Source organism: Labrus mixtus, chromosome 4 (genome assembly GCF_963584025.1).
Source record: "Labrus mixtus chromosome 4, fLabMix1.1, whole genome shotgun sequence".
NCBI classification, from domain to species: domain Eukaryota; kingdom Metazoa; phylum Chordata; class Actinopteri; order Labriformes; family Labridae; genus Labrus; species Labrus mixtus.
Window position 1 is genome coordinate 23,496,553 of NC_083615.1, and position 13,845 is coordinate 23,510,397.

Genomic DNA, 13,845 nt, shown 5'->3' on the forward strand with positions numbered 1-13,845 from the left:
GCCTGCAGCTCAGCTCGTGCAGGGTTGTTATTATAGAATGTTGTAACAAGTTTAGTGTTTTAACAGCCAATCAGCTTGCAGCAAAGTCAGCTGGGCAGGTCAGTAAGAAACTGGAAATGAGACCAAAAAATCTGAGGAATTTGACACATTTGCAGCAGAGCACTATCCAACAACTACTCAAGGCAGGAGAAGAAGAAGAGGGAATGCTTGGCTAAATTAAACTGTTGGAGCCCTTGGATTAAAGAACGATTCCTGTTTTAGAAAATCAGTCTTCACTTTTATTTTATTATATTCAAATGTTGTTGTTTTTTAATTGTTATAATTATATTAATTAATGAAATGATATATGTTAAAGACTCCTGAAAATGTAAAACATAAATAATAATAATAATAATAATAATAATAATAAAATAATAATAATAAAAACTTACACGAAAATCATAGCACTGTAATAATGAAACACTCAAACACTGCATATAAGTTTGCTGTGTAATACTGTACTAAGATATTTTGTTAGTGCGTCAGAGCACTGTGAAGTCCAAGGCAAATTTCCCTCTGGGACAAAAAAAGTTAATCTTACATAGATCTAATTTTTGATCAATTCGCTGGATACATCAGATCAGTTGTTTACCAGTGTTTTTGTGCTGCTAACCTCCAGTTTAACTGAATGGTACTGACAACAGGCCCCAGGTTGGGTGTTCATGTGATGATGAGAAATACTGAATGTGTAAGGCTTTGAGTTGCCATAAGACTCTCAGTCAATCTTATTAAGTCCACTTTGTGTCCCTTTATGTCTGCCTTATAATTTTTCTGAGTTCATGCATTAACTTAAGTTTATGTCTGTGAGCTCTGGCTTAACTGGACAAACAATCCCTATGCCCCCCGAGGGCTCTTGTAAATATTAGCCTCCATTATCCACTTGAATTAGAATCTCAGACACAGGAGCAGATGAATGATTTAGTCCAGTAATCACTTACCGGTAATTGAAAACACTCACTTGCTAAATAGACATTGACTTCAAATTTGGCTTTGATGACTGTCTGCCTTCACAGAGCCATGTTTGACAACCTCGCTTCAGGTGACATTAAGCTAAGTGGGTATGTGTGGATGGAGAGGGTATTAAAGGGCACTGTTAAAAATATGCTTGACTTTTGATTAGAGACGCACGATACTGATTCCGATATCATAATTAGTAATTGTACTTTTTATCACATCCATCTCGACTGTACATCTTGATGTAGATGATTTGTGGGCAATTGCAGTTCAGTCTGAATGTCTTCAAAGCACAAATCACATTCAGTCACAGACAGTCTGATATCAGATACATAAATTACATCAATATCTGACCTTATACGGATATTAGATTGATTAGATTGATCACAAACTGTTTACAGAATCGAACATTGCCTCTTGGTTTTAAATATGAAGGATCTGACTTGACTTCTCACTTCATTTTTTTTTTCTTTTTACAGCTTAACATTTTATACTTTAAACATTATTTTTGACTACATGACTAGTTGCAAGCCTTTTTATAAAGCATGATGTTCATTTTGAAATATAAGCTCCATTTTACAGTAAATAGACACTAATGCAGGCATTGCTACCTTGTTTGACAAGATTCTACCAAAGCTTTCTGTCGACCGGGAAAGAGATGTAGTACAATATGTGTCCAGCCTCTCGTTCAAATAGGCGAGGTGGAGTGATCATTATTTAACCTTTAGAAAAATAAATACACTCTTAAGGTTTACAACTAGTTAGGTAACAAAATGTGAACATTGTAGATGGGCCGATGTGGATTAGCAAGGACTTTGTGTACAGCTATCATTTGGTGTCTTGATTATTTGTGTACAGTGCAATGTTAGATTATCTGCCCTTTGTTATCAGTTCTGCCTCAGTTTCTATCCTCTACTTTATCCTCAGTAGGAGCTTCTTCTAGCCTCCAGTTTTTATTCACACCCATCCTATTGTTTCCCTTAATTGAGCCAGAGACACAACTATAAATCAGTGGGCCAGGCAGGATCTGGCCCAGACCCCACCTATGAGTCAGTCTTGGCTCTCTGCTGGGAAAGTTGTTGAGCTCTCAGTGTTCTTATGTAAATGTTACTTAGTTGTATGCTTGCAAGGAAGCATTTAGAGTGTTGGTTATACAATATGTATGTGGCCCTGTTTTGACGATGCATGACCATATACTTCAAATGCAGGGCAATGTGAGTAATCCTTCTCTCAATGTTTGGTGCCTTAAGCTGTTTTAACATATGCTCTCCTAACAATGTAAGGCAGGCTGCCCCATAAATCTTCCTTGAGTTGCCGCTTGTCCATAAATGTGGTCACATGAGGGACATGACGTAAACAGAACGACGCACTGACGACGACGACACACCCCGACTTCACAGAGAATTCATGAGAGGGCTGGCAGGAAACGTTCCAGATTAAGTTGGGGTGAAACATTTTCAGGAGTTTTGTGTATACTATGTGGGAAAGCACTATATCTTAAGATATAGTAGAACATATAGGTACTCTGGGTGTCATCAAAAATCCCTTCAAGTTTGTTATATCAATGAAAATCTTAAACTTTGCTAGGGCATTATGTTATATTGTACTGGGCCATATCGTTGTGGTTTTTGGATGGCATACAGCGGTAGAAAGAGCATAAGACATGTCATGTTGTGAACCTTGTATTCTTATAGTAGAAGTTCTTCTATGTGGCATGTGGTTTATTTCATGGCACTCAAACTGAGTCAGGAGGACAGATAATGTCTGATCTGAATGAGGAAATGTAGGACAGCTTAGAGAAAGAAGTGCAGCTCTGGAGCCCTTCCATCCCAACCATGCCACATTCTGGGTCACAGCGTCTTACTTCACATCAGACTTTTGGATAAAGAACACTTAGTACATTTTATGATTCTGGGCCATATATGTATTTCAGATCATTTAAATCTTATTTTGTGTTTGCCATAATGAATCCATGTAGACATGAGTGCTGTTGGTTACTTTTGCGGATTCTTTTACCCTCTTTGATGATGTGAAAGTACCCCTGCGTTCCCAGTACTCCATGTTTTCTGTTTTCCCATAGTCGCTGTCTATGTTTGGCTCGCATCTCCTTTGCCCTGCCTCTCCTCTTTGTCTTTGTCCATTATGCGCTGTCAGCTTAGGGTTTCTCTCTCAGTTCACTTCTTATTTAGGTTAGAAGTACTCGAGTGTTGTGGCTTTCTCTTTTGCTTAGTGATAGGATGCAAAGGCAAAGATCTGGGCTGCCTAACCTCCCTTTACACATGAGGTTTTGTCTTCTGACTATTCACTGCTTTATCAGAAACATTGTTTTGATTTTATTTGCAGATGTATTTAAAACCTTGATAAAACAGTTGAATGTTGGAGTTGTTAATTGTTGTAAAATCATTTTCAGTCAATGAGATTCTCTGAACTTTAAGTATCCGCCAAAAACACCTAGTAAAATGAAGCTTTCAAAAATCACATCAAAATCCCCAAGTGTTTACTCCAACCTGTATTCAACATGTACTTATTGAATAGTCCTTCAATTTTATGGAGTTGTTCTGGTTTTTGGATTTCCTTCTTATCAAACATCCCAGCTGTTTCTGAATTAGATGTTCTTTTTTTGGAAAGATTAAAAGGTATTTCAAAATGAAAAGTCAGATCGTAAAGGGTTGTTGAAAGCTGCAGTTTAGCTTTAAACATATCTGCATACAGTATTTAAAGTACAGCCAATTAGAATATGTATGTATAGTGCTATTTAGTGTTATTGTTGATCAATTTAGGTCCAAATCTCAAAATTTGAGTACACAGTGCTTAAATCCCACATATTGTGTTAGAGCCCTGTGATTGGATGTCCAACAGTCCAGGGTGTAATGGAGGGAGTGGGTGTGTCTTTTATCTCCACCATCATGGCCTTGTCCATGTTCATACATTCACGTTCTTTCTTGAAATTCCAGGGTAGATGTACTTTAGCCCAAACTCTGGGGTTTAGTTTCCCTTAAATGGACACTGTACTGTCTCCTTGAGTGGGAGTCATTTACTCGTCATGGATTTACATCCTAGATGAGTATTTGTCTAGTGTAAGAGTGGTAGCCCTTTAAGAATATGATGGTGTGTGTTTGAGGATCGTTAGCTGTAATTGCTTCTGTGTTATTGTTGACTGAGTAAATACACTCTGAATGGAATCCTGTATCCTGAATCCTGACAATTTTGAGTGCTGTCACTTATACTGTTTCTTTAAATTAAAGTTTTTTCTCATGGACTGGAGCTGTAGTTAACTGCTCAATAGCTCTTTTGCCCCCTATCTCATTAGTTGGAGTCTAGGTGGAAATGACTGACAGTTGTGTGTGTGGGTGTGTGTGTCTTGTGTATGCAGCTGGCAAACAGACTGCATTGGGCCAGAGAGACATTGTCAGCTCCCTCAGGACTGGGACCTGGTTGGTTAGAGCCACACCCTCCTTAGCACTAGCACAGTGGTCTGACCGAGAGAAGATTGTGAAGAAGCGACATGAGGCAGTTTGTCTGTTTGTACTTTCAGAGTAAAAGTGAAACCGTACTCTAACCTTTATCTCTGCAGGTGAGACAGGCGGCTACAACAAAGGCCTCTGGATGCAGTGTCTCCTGTGGCTCAGGTGAAAGGTAAGCTGAGCTCTCACATGCTTGCCCTCTCTTTGATGTCTTAATAATGCATAGGCTCAGGTAGATTGGCTATCTGTTTTAGCTTCATTTAATCAAATGGTTTGCATCTGCCATTCAACTGTTACCGCCCAAGAATAAAGTTGACTTTGTAAACCTGTTTTCTCATAACCGTCAGTCTACTTTCAAAGTCTGACACAAATCAAAGAACATTTTTACTCAGTGTTGCCAGGGGCGGTGACTCACTATTTTGAGCTGACAGAGAAATAGGACATGTCCTATAAGGTGTGTAGTGGATGAACTTCCTGTTTATGCCAGTTTTAGTATGTTACACCTGCCTAATTAAGTACTTAGATCACAGTGCCTATTAGTGAAGTACATGTGTGCCATTTTGATTACTTCTGCTCATCCATGTTAGAAAATGTTCATCAATGTTGCAGAGCTGAAGTACAGTGTAGCATTGAAAGAAAATATACCGTTAGGCAGATGCAAGATCAGTTGCTTACAGGGTGTGTCAGATTCATTTTGGTTAGAAGGGAGTAAATGTTTGGCTGCATGAGGACAGTTGGCTACAGAATTATATTGCAGAGACACTCAAAGCCTTAAAACAGCCTGTTAGCTTAGAGGACATGTTGATCTTTTATACAGCGGCACAGAAAGTGCAATTACTAGCTACTATTTCTTTTTTCAGTCTCCCATATTTAGTGCACTGTGTATTTTGGCCTGTCCTGGAAGGTTAATTGTATGAGTGTCTTTATGAATGTGGGTTAAACAGATGTGCAGGCAGTCAGCTGTTTTACACATCTGTCCATTGGGCGTAAAGAGGGAACCATTACTACATTTAGTAAATGTATCCCTCTTTTACGAAAGAGATCCTTTTGGGTTGGATTGATGGAACTGGCATATTTAACGCTCTAATTTGGAGTCTAGTAACTGTGTTGTGGTTGTCAGTGAGACATTTGGCTTTGCTGTTTTGTACAGTCCTCAGATGGGAGCAGACTGTTTGTAGTCAGGAAAAATAAAACCCACTTGCCCGTTCATATCAGTCAGGAAGTGACTTAGCCTTGCCCAAGCTGTTTATCTTGGCATGTGATTGCAGCACAGATGTATGAGATTTAACAGCAAATTACACATTAACTAGAATAAAATGTCTCAACCTGTATGCGGCTGTGCAAACACAAAGTAATCTTTTTCTGCCTAAAAAGCCCCTAAAATTCCGGCTTTCTTTGAGACTATGTTAAGATGAAAGGATACACTTTGTAGTTAACATTTAAATCACTGCCTGGTTACATACAGTAGTTCCCTTATTGTTCTGATTGTATTGGTAAAGCTTTTGAATTGAGAAAACTGTTAAGTGGCAATTACTCTGGCTGGCTCAAAATTCTCATATATTTCAACCTACTCGTAAGTCTTCAACGAAATCACGTCCTGCTTTTGCCGATGTGTTTGCAAAGAAGTTGTGTATTCTTACAAGTCAATCTATGCTGGCAAAACTTACAAGAAAGTCACAACAGGTCACATACAGACAGTCTGACGGGAGCTGCAGCAACACTTTAAGCTCAGGCACTGTGAAAAACACTTTGATTGTTAGGACCGTGTTATTATAAATCACACCCACATTTCAACAAATTCCACTGTTTTCCGGGTGTTACAGTTGATGTCATATTCATTGCCAAAATTTCTTCATTCAGTCCTTGTTTTTAGCATTGCGGAAATCATAGGACCATGGAGTTCTGTAAAATACAGACCGTGATAGAATCCTTAAAGATAGACTTAGTAGCTCTTTTCCTAAAAAATATAAGAATAGACTTATACAAAGGTTTGCAACTCAATCATCACTTATGGGCCTCCATACATTTGTGGTGGTGACTGTGTCTGCAGAGACCCTGTCCTCTGCCTGTATTTTGACACACACTACGTCCTGCAGTATAGTGCACTTCTGGGGGAAAGGGGCCAATTAAAATGTTGTATTTCCAAGCTGCATTGAACATTTCCACTGACTCTATCTTTAAAGGTCACATTTATGTCTGTTTTTGTCACTAGTCTTTTGGATTTTCTCTTCGTACATCAAGGTCTTAGTGCAGTGATATTTGATGAGTCATAACCTATTCACCTATTCATTAATTGTTGTGTATCCTGATTGTACTGTCTATATTGTTTGTTGTGTGTATGAATTGACCAGGTGGCAAACGAGTTTCCCCGTGGGGGATTGATAACCTTTATTTATCAATGTGGTTAATTTTAAAGCATGATTTGTCTAGCTGTTCTTTCTTTTTTCATGATTAACAAATTATATAGTTATATGGTAGGGGTGGGAATCACCAGAGGCCCCACGATATGATATTACCGTGATACTTGAGTCACGATACGATATTATTGCGATTTTAAACATTTTGCAATATGCTGAGAATCGCGGTACAATATATTATGATTTAACCTTTTTCTAACTGCATATTTTGTCAACTAAATCAAGAACTTTTTGGTCATATAAGAAAAAATTCTCAGTCTATAAATCTCACTTCAGTCTTTTTGGCTTTTTGGGTATTTCTACACAAGGGGAGTCAAGCCCACAGACTGACCAACACTGTGATAAAACTAAAACCCTGTAAAAGGCTGCATGAACTTCACAATCTGAACTGTTGGTATTTCAGTCTAATCCAACTTGAATCTTCATACCCCTCACCAGAGAGTCTATTAAACACTTAATTACAAACACACACACACACACCCACCCACCCACCCACATACTTGTAAAACATGAATATACCCCTTTTTTATGGGCAGACCGAAGCCGACACAAACACTTGAAGGAATCTTGGTGTTCATACGTTACTTTTAATGACAGCTGTCTTCTTCTATCAGAAAGGTATCCTTAAATGACTTCTTCCCTGATTTCCAACTCTATCCACTATCCTATCTCTACAATAAAGGCACAAAAAACTGTGCCGCCCCCCTAATATAATGGTAGGGGACACACTGGATGCTAAGCAGAATACATTTAGAGTAGTGCAGAAATGCTAAGTAGCTTCACTTGGTATTGAAGAGTTGCATTAAGAGAAAATTGAGCACCTAGCGGTCCCTTTTGATCAGTAAAGTTGTTATTATTGGATCAACACTGGGGTAGCCAGTGTGAGATCAACGTCTGTTTATTTTGTTCCTGACGGTTGGTAAGAGCCCTTATTGATCTCTGTGTCGGACCTGAGACTCTCCCTGTGTATTACTGACACATTGAAATGAATCTGGACCCTACATTTTTTTCCTCTAACTGCATGAGTTAGAAACCCCTGGATGGGGGCAGTGGAAAAATGCATTACAAAGAAAAATTGTGGTGTACTTAGAAAATAAAAAACAGAAATATATGGTCAGTATGTGTAAATACATGAGGTACATGTGTACAGCATTTGACCCCCTGAAGTTGGTCTGAAACATGGAGTAATCTCTGGCAAGTTGTTCATAGAGGCTCCATTGAACTGTTTTTATAATTAAATCATCTCTGGGTGTTGTACATTCACAGTAATTTGACAATAATTTGCTTATTTAATCTAAACAGGTATTTAAGTAAACAGGATCACAGTGTCCGTTCAGTCATCAGATCTTAAAATCCTGCCTCATCAGATTACATTAATGTAGGTCTTGGGCTGGCTTGTGACACGACTATCAAGTGACTGCTTTGACAAAAGGCAGAACGTGTATTCTTAGCAAGTTGACCCAGTTACCTCTCATTCAGTGTTTTACAAATCATGAGCTGCTTCAGCAGTATCCTTTCATCTCAGGTTTGAGGGCAGCTGGAAGTCCCACACTGATTGGTCAGCCAACATTTTTGTGGCATTGTCTTTTCCACTGATAAGAGAAGCTTTGAGTATTGTAATTAATGGTGTGTGATACTGGGTAGTCCCTTAAATGCCTGCTTTGAGGTGTTGACAAAGTGCTAGAGGATCTCATGACTGAAGGGTCGATTCTTAAAGGCTTGATGTGTTGATGGAAGCTAACACCTTAAAGACAGTAAACAAAACATGGACATTGTAAAAAAAAAAAAAGGTAATGTTAAAGAGCCCATATTATGCCCTTTTTGGGGTTTGTATATTTAATCTATGTACCTACTTTTGTACGTTCACAATAGCTAAAGTTCGAAAAAAGTGTCTGTTTTCATGTACTGCTCCTCCTTGCTCCCTCTCCGCTCTGAGTCTGTCAGCTGCACTCTGTTGAGCCCAAACTGTTAGACCCCACGTGGGCCAAGTCTGCTCTGATTGGTCTGCCGATCCGCTCTGTTGTTGTTGGTCAGTTGCTCAGCACGCTTCTCGGAAATTTCAACATGAGCTGCAGGGCTTGCCACAACGAGCCAATGGGCTTAGATCAGTGATCTCACACTGACAATGACGCCGCACTGACAAATTTTTATCGAGGGGGGCTAGAACCGAGCGTTACATGCGGCTAATGCTACAGCTAACAGGAGCAGGTAGGAGAAGCCGCGTTTCTGCGGACTTTGAATTTTTGCACATAGATGTGCCTAAACATGCACAGGACACTTGGAAAACACACTAAAGAGCATATAAAACCAGAAAAAGCAGAATATGGGACCTTTAAGATACGTTTTGTGAGTGATAGGAAATGTTTGCTTTCTATAAACGGACAATGCGCTGAAATAAACATCCTCTGCTTCTATTAATAAAGCTGATTGTGCTTCTGTGGATGTGTGATTGCTTTGACTGTGGCTCATTACAAAGCTCACCAGGAGCTCTGGTCTATTCCTTTTTCAACCTAAGTCCTCTTTTTTTCTTCTCCAGTTTGTTCATTCACAAAGTTCGATAGCTCCAGTAGAGGCCAAATATATTTCCTGAAGTGAATACTAAAGCTCTCCACCACAGTTTAGCTGGCAAAGCAGTTTCTATATTTATAGTCTCAGTAATTTTTTATTCAGATTTTAGAATATGCTGTCAGTGTCTTGTCCAACCGCCAGCTCAGGAGCCAATGGGAGGAAAAAGAGGGAGTTTCTGTTGCCAAGCGGATATTTCATTGCAGAATGCATGACAAATAGACAAATTTACTTAGTTTTCACAGTTAAAATGTATTAATTTCCTATATGATCCATATTTTATCCAGCTTTGGTGGCTGGTCATATCTTGATTGGTGTATTACAGTCTGAGGGGGAGTCTGTAATGGGCTGCTACCCTCTACCTCCCACTGGGCTGCTCTTTATTTAAGCATCATTAATTTAAGTCATCTATCCCACACCTTGTCATTCACCGTACCCTGCTTAATGACCCTCCTCCTGTCCAGTTGGGGTATTCAGCCTCCAGGTCTCTGCTTCCAGACATCTTCCTCCCAGCCTCTCACACCTCCTCTGTCTCCAGCAGACAGACCAGAGATCCCTGGAGGGACTGCACTTTGCCCTGCTCTTCCCCTGCTCTGCCTTAATCAGACACAGCCTCATTATCCGCTCCCTTCTCTGTATCTACTTCATTGTCCAAGCATCCTCCACAGCTTATTATTTCCTTTTCTGCCACAGAGGTTTGCAGCTCTATAAAAAAGCCTTGTCATAATGTAATAAGGCCCTTAAACTGCTGCAGGAACTTGAAGTAGAGCACAGAAATATAACTCATGGTGCACTTTGAAAAGTAAAATAGGCTGATTTAGTCCTTTTTATAGCTTGACTTTACTTCTTTGAAAGTTTAAATGATTTTGTTAAAAGTTTAAATACATTTTGTCTTTGTTTGATGTGTATTTTGATTAAAGCCCCCCCCCCCCCCCCTAATTTGGCATCTCTGCACAATGAAGTGATAAGATCATGTTTCTTTAACCTTCATGTAATCCTGAAAGATTTTCTCATAGCCCATCTTTTAGCTGCTACACTCGCAAACAGGTACATTGTGGAGAGTAAGGTTGTTTAAAAAAGTAAAGAAATTAAAATAGCTGTGTCCTCCTGCTTCTTCCTTGTTGCTATTTTGGATGAAGTGTCTTTCAAAGGAGGACTTAAGACAATTATTTTGACAGAGAGAATGTTACTCCTGTTCCTCTCCCATTCAAATCCTCCTTGCCATGCTGGAGAAGTCAGCAAAGGCCCAATTATTTGATGGATCCAAAGATTATCTTCTCCTGTGGTGTGAGGTGTGTCTCCAGCAATGTCTAAGCAATCCACTGCCTTTCCTTATTTGTGAAGGGAAGATAATTTGTGATGGTTTAGCAAATATAGTTTTTTTACGTAAGTAAGTATAAGTATAAGTATATATATATATTAAGTATATTCCTGAGACTTCACAAAATAAATGATCAAACTATTGGTGTGATGTTTACAGAAATTAAAATCAGCTTTTGCAATGATCATAGGTTACAAGATGCCTTCATAGTGTTGTGTATATGACTTGAACTTTATTACACAGCTGTGTTAAATACTTGGTTCTGATAGGCCCATTAAGCATTGCAATGGTCTGCTATCCCTGGTTGGATCACCATTGTGAAGAAGAAGAAACCGTTCCTAAAGCACAAAATTGCTAGGGATGCAACATTTGACATTGGTCTGTTTACTGGGAGAAATAGTTAAAGAAAACGAGGACAACAAGAATTTAAAAGAAAAGAGAAAAAAATATTTTTTAAAGAGGCAAAATTTGCAAACTATGACGGAAAAATCTACAAAACTGAAGATGGCACATGAAGTAAACACAACGGGTTCAAAGACTCGAAAAAAAATAAGTCAAAAGACTCCGGCAATATTCAGGAAGAAAAACTAATTCAGGTGCTGATTCATGCAGATCTGTTCACCTTGTCTCACTTCACCATCACTGGAACTGTTCATGTAAGTAATGAAGGCTTCTTCAGCTAATTTTATGAAGGCTAGCATAGAGCTAACTATTGCTATGGAAACAGCTCTGTAAAGTCCAACAGTCTATTTATTTGGCAAAAGGAATAAATCATAAAAAAAAAAAATAGTTGATTTGAAATGATTGATTTCCTTAGTAAGTATCTGTGTAATAACTGGGATAATGTACTGGATTATGTATGAGACAAAACTCCTGGGTTGGTGGTCTTCATTCTGCAAAATAACCCACAGACTATTCATCATCCCTTCCTATTAACTTAAGTTAATAATGATTTATGTATGTATTTTTTAAAGATTCATTTGCAGCTTTTAATGGCTTTAGTGTAGAGGAAGACATTGCTAAGAGTAGGAAATGGGGGGAGAGAGTGGGGAATGACAAGCCGGAAAGTACCGAGGGTCAGCGATGAACATGGGCTGTCCGCTTCGACGATTATAGCCTATAATTTTATAGTTTTTATTTATATCATAGTTTTTAAGACCAGCCCTATTTTATATCAGTCATATTTACTTTACCACAACAATCACTCCAGTATGATTACTACATTAATCATGAGAAGACATAAAAAAATGCCTAATTGAAAGCTGCGGCCTATCATGTTTGTTTACATTCATTTCCAGAGCATCTTGAATCCTCTTCTTCTGCGGTTTCTGACTTGTTTGAAGTCTGAGGCAGTGCGTTCGGATTTTCTTGCAGCAAGTTCTTTGACGTGTTTCAGATGCAGCTTCACTCCACTGATGCTGTAATGATCTTAAATGTTGTTACTTTGGTGCTATTCAAGCTCTTTCCTTGATATATATTATATATATAATGTTTCAAAGTGTTTGTTATATTTTGGCCACAAGAGTGCATCACCACCACTGGAAAAAAACATGTTGATTTATTTTTATAATTCATAATTTTTATGTATTTATATATTTTTTCCACGTATTTATTTTCACTTATTGCTTGTTTTTCAAAGTGAAGTGTTTAAGGTTAATAAAAGCATGTGATGCAGATGTTTTAAAATCAAAGACTAATTGTGTCATTTAATAATTGTGATATCACTATCAGTCACAATTATTGTGATTAGGATTTGTGCCACAATCAAGCAGCGCGATTGTGAGTATGTGTCTGTTTGATGACACGTTTTAATTCTAACAAAGGGGCAATGCTTGGCACCATTGCACTCGGCTCAGCCTGGCTCGGCCTGCCTAAGGGTTGTTGTCACACACAGCCACCCCCCTCTGGCCTTGATCCAACCGTATAGACAGCCAGCTGGCTCGGCCTTTTTACCAGGTCAAACATGGCCCCAGTGTTGAACATCTGACAACAGTAGAGGTTTAAGATTTGAAGTTATCATTTGGAATGTAAACTTTGAAGTTGTTTTTGGTGGGCTAAAGGGCTCTACTTTCACTTGAAGAATATAGGCAATCATACAGGGCGCCTGTACAGTAAAAAGATGATATATATATATATATATATCAATCTTAATCTGTAAAAGGATAGATATATTGGAAATAAATACTAGATATTTTACACACTACAGTTCTTGTTTTGTTTAATATGATAATGAGTATCAGGAAATTGAGGGCTCAAAGTAGATACATGATTCTGCAGAGTTCACACACAAACCCACAAACTATGCAGAACAGAGAGAGGGATATACTCAGAGTTCCCTTTTGATTCACATAAATTCTTTATGGATCTGTCTTTGTGTTTAGTAGTAACCGAGTCTGTGTCATCTTTGCAACCCTACATCGAACCCTCAACCTAAACCCCATTCTGACCTTATTTCCCTGCTCCCCATGGGTTATCTTGGTCTCATTTACAGACTTGTTTATCCCTTTTTTTCCCCTCTTCCTGGAAAAAATCTAGTTTTTCAGAGACTTACAGTGTGCGACATGAAGTGTCTGAAGCACAGGGAGCATTTAAAACATCCAGCCCAGTTAACAAATCTATAGGCCATGTGCCTTCCCTCACATCACTGCTGAGCAAGGACTTTTTATAAGCTGGGACAGCTTCCTTCACTCCATACATACAGGCAGGGAGGGGCATGCTGGGTAGAACAGGGTGTAGTCACAGTGTACCCTAGTTATGGACCTAGTCCACACAACAAAAAGGGTTTCCTATTTTAAGAAAGATCAAAGGGGAAGTCTGGCTGGAAGGCATTTTCTCCATGTGAGCTCCTTAAAATATACCTGCATCCCCCGCAAGTCTGTGAATAGAAGAACTAAACCACACATCCTCCCACAGTGACACAGAATTAGCCTTCTGTGTCTCCCTTTTCAAAACTGACTTATTCAGACTCAGTTTTTTTATGTGTGTAAATGACATGCTGAAGATTTTAGTGTACAGTAGTCTGTTTGTTTGAAAGGTTATTACCTACTGTAGTCCAGGCAGCATTTGTTACAGCTTGATGAAGCTG

The 13,845-nt window shown here is 38.8% G+C and overlaps 1 protein-coding gene across 3 annotated transcripts in view; it reads left to right on the forward strand.

Moving 5' to 3' along the window:
• The window catches only part of osbpl5 (oxysterol binding protein-like 5), a 50,018-nt gene that overhangs the window by 10,678 nt on the left and 25,495 nt on the right, over positions 1-13,845 (forward strand). For all 3 annotated transcript variants that reach the window (XM_061036488.1, XM_061036489.1, XM_061036491.1), the window contains exon 2: positions 4,568-4,629. The gene's annotated coding sequence lies outside the window, so the exon portion shown is untranslated. The remainder of the gene's footprint in view (positions 1-4,567; positions 4,630-13,845) is intronic.